General features: G+C 45.5%; 1 long non-coding RNA gene across 1 annotated transcript; it reads right to left on the minus strand.

Annotated features, from left to right (window-relative positions):
* Positions 1-845: 845 nt before the first annotated feature.
* Positions 846-3,623, minus strand: LOC140219237 (uncharacterized). Its single transcript, XR_011895374.1, has 2 exons — positions 3,446-3,623; positions 846-1,493 (listed from the first exon to the last, which is right to left on the minus strand). It is a non-coding gene; the product is annotated as an uncharacterized lncRNA (long non-coding RNA).
* Positions 3,624-10,569: the final 6,946 nt, after the last annotated feature.

Below are 10,569 nucleotides of genomic sequence, written 5' to 3' on the forward strand. Positions count from 1 at the left end.
ACTTTCGACGCAGAAAAAATGTCATTGGAAACAACTTGTCAAAGATAATCACTTGTTTATCAACAAAGTGAGATTTTATCACACAAGAGTTCAAAAAAGCCTGCTTAAAAATGAGAAACACCAGTAATTTTCACTTTCTCTTACATTGAACACCCTGTGATTAAACTGTCTATGGCATCTCTAGCATGTCATGCGGACCAACACCTAGGCAAGAGACAATGCCAGCAACTGCTGCAGAATAGGCAAAAGCAGAGAAAACAGTAATGGCACTAAACAGGCTGTAGCATTACAAAAAGAAAATGCACAAGTTTGATGACAAATGATAAAAAAAACAATTCAGAGCCCTTCCACTATGTGAAGATGGAGACCAGCTGAAGCTGTACTTGTTGACAAGTATACTGAGTTATGCATGGTTAATTGCTATATTGATTAAATAAAGAAACATACACACAACTTCGTTATCTTTGATTTTCTATTTACTTTGTCACCATGGTAACCATTGCTTTGTGGTCACTGTGATATACTGCAATTGGTCGCCGATGCTTTCGTGCCCACTCCCGCTTCTGTTCGCAAAGTGATCCTTACGGCCACGCTGTTCTTCATCGGTCACAGAGCAGCTATCCGACATTACGGATCTGCAGACAAGACGGGGCTGGCTATAGCAGCAGCCCGTTGCCTTCACGCTGTTGCTCACACCGGTGCTCTTAACATGCACATTGTTCTTCTTCAGTACGGACTAGACGCGTCCTGGCCATAGCAGGACCAAAGGACCAAAGCATAGGACCATAGCAGGACCAAAGTTCGCTAGAGCAATGTCGACTTCACAAGAAAACGAGGCACAGACATTGGTGGGTACACAATGACGTTTTATTATTCTGCCATCCACTCCGGAGCCACTGAGCACTGCTGGCGCACAGCAGGCTACTGTGGATTCAATTTTGCCAACGCAACTTTTTTCTATACACCGTGTCGATGTATGCACTATTGGTCATGGTCAGAACCTAGCCATATACAGCTTCGCTGTAAAAATAGCAAGGGAAACGGAAGCAGACACGTTCAATGCATCACAAAGGAATTCAGCAGGCAAAAAGATGTGGTTTCTGCAGCACAAGCCATGACCTTGTACAGCTTGTGGCAACAAAGTGCAGCACAAGCAGATAGCTCAATCACTTCGCAGTTGTTCTAGCCTTGTGAACTGGAGCAACTGGCTTTCCTGTCCAGGAAGCATGGGCAACGACACTGCACACATGTTGGTAATATCCAGCTTTGATGCAGACATAGTAACGTGTGGTGAGGAATTAGGTGTAATCTTTGTTTCCACTTCTGCATGAATTTTGTGGAAGTGCTGGAGGGTCAAGGTTTTATACAGCTATTAATTTATGTATGAGGTCTAATAAACCATTGCAAAGTGAATGTGTGGCATCAGCAACAGATAGCCAGGCACTATCACAAAAAGAAGCAAAATAATGCTGGCTTGTCGAAAGTTGCAGGTTCTGGAGGAGAGAGAGAAAAGGACAAGAATGCATCAATCAATTGGACATGACTGAAGGCATGCACGGTATGTCGAGCAAGAAGCGGACAAAGAGTACAAGGAAACGCATGAAGGAGAACAGTCTGACAGTGTGTGAAGGCAAGAGCATCACATAAACAGAAAAATTTGAAGAAAGTAGCAAATGAATGGGGAGATCAGATGCCAAGGAGCAAGCATTTTCTGCTAGAAATGTTATTGCTGTTGTGCCTTAGCCCTGGTGCTGCAAATGGAAGGTGGAAGAAACAAGTACAGTACAAGCTGAAAAAGCGTTGTGGCAAGAGTGAGTGGCATTAGATCGGTGCCTCATCAAAATGATAGAATTTGCAGTGCTCATCTGCACGCAACAAAGTGTGGTAACATGTGCTGCTGGAAGTGTGTGAGCTATCTCGAGATGAAATGTACAATCAGCCAGCTCTTCCAGATTCAGAAAAGACTTATTAAGACCAGAGGAAAATTTCAAAAATTAGAAGACGGCAACCTGATTTGATAAATCATATTTTGGATGTTTCCAGTAGAAGCACTTGCACCAACGGAAACTAAGCTGCATTAAAGGTTGGACTTCAGAAAGTGAATCAACACTACACCAACGATAAATGCAATTCCACTACATGGATGACTTGCCTTGTATGAAAACATTCTTTCACCTTGTGCTCTCCTGTTCGCCACGTAAGCATTGCGGATTAAGACGAAGTCTCACTGTTTGGTGCAGTTCGTTTGTCACTGGCTGACCACAAATTAATCGCTGTCAATGTCGTGTAATGAGCATTAAAAAGTTCTCTTCAGCGCCTAGTTTGTGACTAATGAGCCGGCTGTGCTTACATAGGTGCGAATCCACCTCCAGAGGGTCATCACTGAATTGCATTTTTTTTTTTACAGGAGAGTGGACGCCTGCATAAATAGTGTTTTTTGACTGACTGCACATATGTTACCAGGCTTTTTAACGGTCTTTTAAATCACCCACACAAGCATACGTTATCCTCTTCATTTAGTAAAGAGGGGTAAACATCGCCAAAATAATGCAGCTCAAGTAGCTTGAACGTGTATGCGTTTTCTATCCGCACTGACGGACAAGATGGCTCGAGCGTTGCATAAAGCCAGCTTCGCCGCAAGGCATTAGTGTCGCGCAATCAAGCATGCGCAGTGTATTGCGGCGAAGTATACAAAGAGTGGAAAGCGGCCAATCAGAGGATACAGTGCGTATACGTGCGCACCTGCCGCCACGTCTCCTGTCGCAGTACAAGCACGGAGATGCCAAACAAGTGTACTGGCAGGCCTTTAGAACTATTTCGCACGCGGTTGTAGCGATCTGAGCCCTTGTTTCGCCCACATAGTGCGCCCCGTATATGAGCTAGACATCGTAACAGCCGGGATTATTAATTACCCTTGCGCACAAGCTCCTCAGAAACGCTACGAATCTGCACCACGTAACCAATATCAATGTTACTGTACAGCTTTCACAACGGTCTACTGCTATGAAATTGCATGACGACCACTTTTCTCTAGCATAAATTTGTTCCGTATTCATCCGCAGGGCGTAGTGTTTTGCCAGTGTGGCTGTACAGCTCTCACAACGATCTACGGCTCAGATTGCATGGCGACGCAAGTTTTAGTACTTACACATACAGAGTACAAGATTTCCATTCCCACGAACCTCCAAGTGTGCTGTATTCTCAGTTACATTAAGAACTAATGCATCGGCATGGCAGTTAATTCGTAAACTGTTTCCGTTCCCGCGATTCCCCTGAAGTGTGTGGTATGCTGACCTTGATCAACGACACTAATGAACAATGCATCGGCACGTCGTAATGCTTTGGCACTAAAGTCATCCGAGAAGACACCTCACTTTCAAACGTATCCCCTAGCGACTATAAAATTTAATATGCTACCGTCGTAACAAAATAGCAACAAACTCACCTCGGACCCGGCTTTTTCGCCTTGCCGGCCACGCATCCTGTCGATTCTGTGCTGCAAGCACGGCTAGGGACAAACGGAGCAAACGGTTTTCTTCCCCGTAGTACCTAAACGACGAGAAATATTGAGCACCAAAAGTCCCCACATTTCTCTCTCGCAACCACTGCTCCTCGCGCGTGCGCAGAAAGAGCGGTGAAATCCATTTTCGATGTGCTCGTTCTCTGGACCGCGCGTTGTTCAACATTGCTCATGTGATTGTACGTGCGTTAATTGCTTGTGTGTTGGTTGTAGGTTCTGTGTTACTTGGCGGAAAGCCGTGAGTAGTGGTGGTGCGGCAGTGCGGCTTTGGCCTCGGTGAGCTCTGGCAGTACAGAATCTGCGTTGTGTGACCCGTGCTTTCTGGAGAACCCGGCGGTGGTGACAATTGAAATAATTAAGTGGCTTAGCGCCTTGGCAGCGAACCGCGATGTGGCGTCGCCGTGTCCGACTTTGCTTAGCGGACATCGAGGGATGTGCTGTTAATGTAAGTCATGTTAATGCAACTGCGTCGACCGCCCACTGTTCAGCGCTGAATGTGTGTTTGGTGTGCTGTGCTTGAAACGAGTGGTGCAGCCGTGCAGAGGGGGTGGCGGAGGAGCAGAGTGGCTTAGGGTTTTCGCGTTCACAGACATGTGCTCCCGTCTTGGTCTCATTAGCGGCTGTCGCGGGATTGTGGTGTGCTAGCTCCTTGCCTAGTATGAAGTGATGTGAAAGCACAATGTTTATTGAGGGGACAAGATGTTGCCGAGATGGTTGCAGCACAGCTTTTTTTTTCTTCCAGGCACCTTTTCTACTTGAAGCTTCCATTGCAGTGTTTCGAGCCTCTTTGAACCAGCACGTAGTGTATATAAAAATTGGACACTGATTGGGAACATCACCTAAGTTCATGCCTATCTATAGTAAAAAGATGTAGCACGACCAGACAAAATAAAAGAAGGGGGTGGGCTGCAGCAATACTAAGTGTTAAATGGTGCTTTATCCTTTCCCTGAGTTTTCTGTTTTTGTGCTTTTTATGGATCCTCCGCAGTAACCACGTGAGTGCCGAACTTGAGCTTATTGGTTTCAAGTCTCATGGTTGTTACTAACGGAACAGTGTGATAAACAAACAAGGGCTTCGAGGCATCCGTTCACCTTGCTTGCCTCATGGTGCTGCTTCATAAGCACCGTGAGCATCCAGGCCAACTAGGAAGGGAGGTTTGTTGCAATCGCTTCTGAACTGTATTGCCACCAAACCAACAGTGCTCTCAATGACAGCTTTTGGACAGTAGAATGCTTGCACCCAGCAAAATCGTAAGAAGGAAGCCTTCAGGATGTGCAAAGTGGGCTTTTGAAGCTGGCAGCATTACTGAAGGGGCTTTGCCCATCTGTCCTCTTTATGGATACACAAAGATGATTTCCTCTTTAAGAGGGATTGTTTCAGAGGTCGTTACATGCAACAGTGTTGGGTGTTTAGTAGCTTGTCTTTGCCCACTGTTAATAATCTGTTCCTTCTCCAGTGCCCCTGTGAAGTGCCTACTTTTTGGACACAATGTGCTCTCCATGCATGCATGCATGTTTAGCTTGTAAAGACGTCTATTACCCCTTGCCTCAAGCTGGTCCTTGCTGATGTCACCCAAGAAGGCATTGGGGAGTATGGCAATGTACACTTACAAAACACTGTTGATACCAGTGAAACCAAATTAATCGAGCTGCTGTTCTTTTTTTGTCCACTCCATCCTTGTTAGTTACAATGAGCAATGTCCGAACAGAAGGCATATGTAGTTGGTCATGCATAGCTTGCGCACTAAGACTTGTTGGCATGTTATGGCCTTAGCACAGTGTTTAGATGTAAAAACCTTCTGACATGCTGATGACTTCCTTCTCTTTATCATACTTTACCTGATGGAGCCAGCAAGTGGGTCAACCAGATGTTCAACAGGCTTCCCACTAGTTTTCCCAGAGTCTCCTTTACCAGGGTGCTGCTCATAGATATGTTTTCTTGACCTTGCACTGCACTTCAACCATGGCCACACCTGTTAAACCTATAGCATGCGATCAAAAAAGTGCTATAAATCATGTTCCTCCAAACTCGTGACATGTGCTACAAGGCCTTGAGGAACACCCTCATCATACTGTACAAAACTTCGCATGGTAAGTGCGACAATTAACATCTGCTGGTTTTTCAGTGTTATTCCTGTCCAGCTTGCTGAAAGCTATCCTGAGTGTTTCAAAAGCAAACGACCGCTGCTGGACAAGAAGTGCTTAAAACAAGGGTCGCTATAACCACATATGTCGCACGAAATGAAGGCCACTGAGTATATAGGCGGTTTACTTCATATCCAACAAGCTTGGTTTTCCCTTTGCTAGTGAGTAAACTCAACTTGGCCCGAATACATAGCCTGTGACAAACTATGTGCCAGATGCTGTGTCCCCTGCAAAGCTGAAGATGTGTATGAGATCCTGACACCCTACAGCGGCTTCTAGACTGGGCAACCAGGCTACTATAAAAACGACTGCCTTTACTAATATGCTAATAACATGAAAACGGGCAGAAATTTAGCTATTAATTGGACCCAACTGCAGGTGCAAGCGACTCTTCCACCAGATGTGTGTTGTTCACAGAAACTGGAGCTCGATAAATGCAGATAAAAACAATGATGTTTGAAAGAAGCAGAGTTGAACTATATTCTGCACCAGCAGTGCTACCTGCAGTGCTGGTACCTTATAGCCACAATTCATGGCTGCATCACCATGCAAAGGCACTATTCTTGAATTATTAACTTCTATTATATTTATGGTGGCCATATATTCCAATTACATATCATCCACATTGTGTGCAATATGGTTAAATGTCAATTATGATAGCCATTCCTAATCTGAAATGCAACAAAAGAGCAAATATAGGCAACAAATTGCAATTCAAAGAGACAAAAGGCAACCAGTGCACAGGATAAGTGACAGACTTCCTTTTATTGAAAAAGAAACGTGACATGTGTCATGCCACCACCAGTGGGTAGCAATCTTTCAAGCTTGGGTGACAGAGGCAAAACTTAGCAAAATGCTACAAGCACGCTGTAAAACGGCCTTGGACACAAGAACAAACATCATATTGTACAGAATGAAAGGGCAAGACTCCATCTAAGAACAGTCTATGGCACCACATACTTGACATGGTGTAAAAATGTTCACATGCCCTACCCATAACGAAAAAGCAAGAAACACAGAAAACACGCAATGTGCAGAGTCTGAAACCAAGAAAAAACAACCCGAAAAAGGTTTCGCTAAGTCTTTCAATGATTAAAATTGTCAAACTGTATCATCACTTCTTAATGAACCTGCACAGGTGAAAATGAAGGAAGGAAAGCCCAATAGCAGGGCTGCAGAAAATGTCACCGAATAAATATACTTTGCTTACCAACGATACCTGTGGTTTAGTTGTGGTCTGTGTATAAACTAATTGTGTATAAACTTTTCTTGTTTAGAATGGTTTAGCGGATAGGGAAAAAATGACCACAAGAGCACCAGGTGTATGCATAGTCCACGCACGAAAAGCCACTGCTTTCTTACTTTTTTCTTTCTCTCTACTACTGTGCATGATTATTTAAGTGCCTTAACAGCACTGCTAACAACCTACTGCAAAACACAAAAGTGGGCAAGTTGTCGCATAAAGAAAATTGCAGTTTCACTCATAATGTGAAACAATGATGCAGTAGCTGGTGAAATATGCGCAGGAAGCTTACTTCATGCAGCGTTTGTTGAACACTTGCCAATGCAAGTCGGTAATCTTCAAAAGTAAAATAAGTAAGAGTCGTATTTATTTGTGGGAGTTGTTCCTCCCAGTATTGAAGTGGAAAGACCCGGCTTTTCTTCCTCCTCTTTCATATCCGGACTTGGCCACTGCTCTACACCGAAACAACCCTTTAGCTTGTTACTGCTGAATTCGTTTTGATGTTCTCAAATATATATTTGGGCTACCCATTGCTAGGTCTCGCGCTTAATCAAAGAATGAATCAATGAAATGAATCATTTCTCAAAGAGCATGTGCAGTCCAGCCAAAAGCAGGGGCAAGAATCCGCATTGTGCTCCTGCATTGAAGGTGAATAACACGTACCATAATGGCGAATGTGCTTTAGTAAGCTTCCCTGCAATATTAATTTGTAATGTACAAAGAATTGTCAATGAAGCTTACCACGAGCACAGATGCACTTGCAAATTATGTCACAACTGAAAATGATGAGCACAGTGTAAACCTATGTGCCCTTACCACTCTTAGTATGCTTTACTGCATGATGCTTATTTACACCCCTGTACTGCGGTGTAGCAAGCTACAAAAGAAACGTTGCATAATTGGGCTTTTTACGATTATCTTTCTCGCAATACACTAATATTTCGCGGTGAAGCCTAAGCAACGTACTGCGGTGAAACATACTAAAAGTGAAAAGGGGCCACTGTCACTGGACATAATAAGAGTTCTTTAATTATACACTCGCGCACCCGCGGCCTCTCAGGTCGCCTAAGTGGACATACTATGCTGGCTGATAGCGGCCCCCTCCCACTTTTAGTATGCTTCACCGCGTAACTAAAATGTACTGCGGCGAAGAAGCCGTACATTTTTATTGAGTGAATAAACAAATGGTTTTTACAACAGTACAGCAATAAAATCGCACCATGCATCAGTCTACCACACGGAAGAGCGTCGCAACATACGGTAGCTGATTCACACAGACATGTGTTTATGTTTACGTTCGCACTCCTTGCGTAATGACTCCCAGAACTTCCACAATAGAACGTAATTTACAACACACAAACGCAAAGAACACAGACATACGTCTCGTTTTCAACTCGGCCGTCATGCAAATGACATATAGCGCGGAAAAACGTGAACATGCTGTGTGTTAGCGTCGTAAACTTCATACTAGGCAAGGAGCTAGCACACCACAATCCCGCGACAGCCGCTAATGAGACCAAGACGGGAGCACATGTCTGTGAACACGCAAACGGAGCCCCTAAGCCACTCTGCTCCTTCGCCACCCCCTCTGCACGGCTGCACCACTCGTTTCAAGCACAGCACACCAAACACGCACTCAGCGCTGAACAGTGGGTGGTCGACGCAGTTGCATTTACATGACTTGCAACGAGCAGCACATCCCTCGATGTCCGTTAAGCAAAGTCGGACACGGCGACGCCACATCGCGGTTCGCAGAACTTCGCTGCCGAAGCGCTAGGCCACTTCGATATTTCAATTGTCACCACCGCCGGGTTCTCTAGAAAGCACGGGCCACACAACGCAGATTCTGTACTACCAGAGCTCACCGAGGCCAAAGCCGCACTGCCGCACCGCCACTACTCACGGCTTTCCGCCAAGTAACACAGAACCTACAACCAACACACAAGCAACACACGTAAAAAACATGAGTAATGTTGAACAACGCGCGGTCCAGAGAACGAACACGCCACGGCGTCGCTCGGCGCCAGCATCGCGCCTTCTCAAAAATCCCTAAACGATGCTATCCCTAGGCACCTAGGATGAGGTCACGTGAGGAATTTTTGTACGACAAATAGACGCACGCAGCTAACTCCGTCAACTCCGTTGCAGCGTACTATCGGGCCAGAGCGTTCGCGGTTCTGCAGTCGGCAGTTCGCGCGCACGTCGCGCGTCCCGCAGTGCTTGCTGGGATTGCACTCCGGCGCACCGCCGATTTCCTCGGTGCGAGACGGGGTAACGGAAAACCGCTCCAACAGGGTGCGCTTCCGGTGATCGAGGATTTCGAGGATGGTCAGTGCGCACCGGTGCGGTTGATCGAGTATGAAAGTGCGCACCAAGGCGCCCCGGTGCACACCGGTGCGGGTGATCGAGGACGCTAGTAGTTGTGGGGTTCGGTAGTGCACCCACTTTCACAAAACCACCGCCTCGTCTTTTCCCATAGAGCACAGAAACTCTATGCCTTTTCCTCACTTTGCTCAAAGACAGAGGTAGCGCCACACTTGAGAGTCTGGAAACGCAAGAATGTATGTTAACCTCGGAGCCAACCACGTTTTTCTTTCTCTCGCTAGGTGGCATCACATTAATATAACCTCTGCAGGCGGTGAAATTAAAAATGCAGTCATGGGTAGAAAGTAATAGAATACTTGGAGAACTTCAGAACGGGTTCAGAAGTGGTAGGCGCTTAGATGATAGCCTGTTCGTGCTTACCCAGTGCATAGAAATAGCTAAGACGGAAAATAGACCTCTGTATTTAGCCTTCCTGGACATAAGTGGTGCATACGACAATGTGAACAGGGAACTCCTGTGGAACATATTAAAAGCTGAAGGTATCGGTAATGAGGTAATTGATTTTCTACAGGAACTATATCGAGAAAATAATGTTGAAATAACATGGGAAGGAATCAAGAGTACGACAACTGTCGAGGTTCACAAAGGATTAAGGCAAGGTTGTCCTCTATCACCGCTGCTGTTCATGCTTTATATGATAAGCATGGAAAGAAGGTTACAACGAAGCAATCTAGGGTATAATCTGTCGTACAGATTAGGCGAAAAGGTTGTTGAGCAACGACTACCGGGTTTAATGTATGCGGACGATATTGTACTGTTCGCAGATAGCCAGGAAGATTTGCAAACTCTGGTTAATTACTGTGGGGACGAAGGAGACAGTTTAGGTTTCAGTTTTAGTGCAGCTAAGTCCGGTGGGATGTTTTTCAACGATACAACTGATCAGGAGCTTACAATACAAGGCCACGAAATACCCCGAGTGGCCGAATACAAGTATCTCGGGGTATGGATAAACAAAGGGCAGATGTACACGGAAAAGCACGAACAGTCTCTAATAGCAAAAGGGCGAAGAGATGCCGGGATAATGAAACATAAGGCATTGTGGGGTTACAACAGGTATGAGGTACTGAGAGGCATTTGGAAGGGAGTAATGGTGCCGGGGCTTACTTTCGGGAATGCGGTCCTGTGTTTAAGGGCAGAGGTTCAGTCGAGACTAGAGGTAAATCAGAGAGCTGTGGGAAGGTTAGCACTAGGTGCCCACGGGAAAACCACAAACGAAGCAGTACAGGGAGATATGGGCTGGGCATCATTCGAAGCACGGGAAGCTCAGAGGAAACTC

The sequence above is a fragment of the Dermacentor andersoni genome, chromosome 7, assembly GCF_023375885.2.
Source record: "Dermacentor andersoni chromosome 7, qqDerAnde1_hic_scaffold, whole genome shotgun sequence".
In the NCBI taxonomy this organism is placed as follows: Eukaryota; Metazoa; Arthropoda; class Arachnida; order Ixodida; family Ixodidae; genus Dermacentor; species Dermacentor andersoni.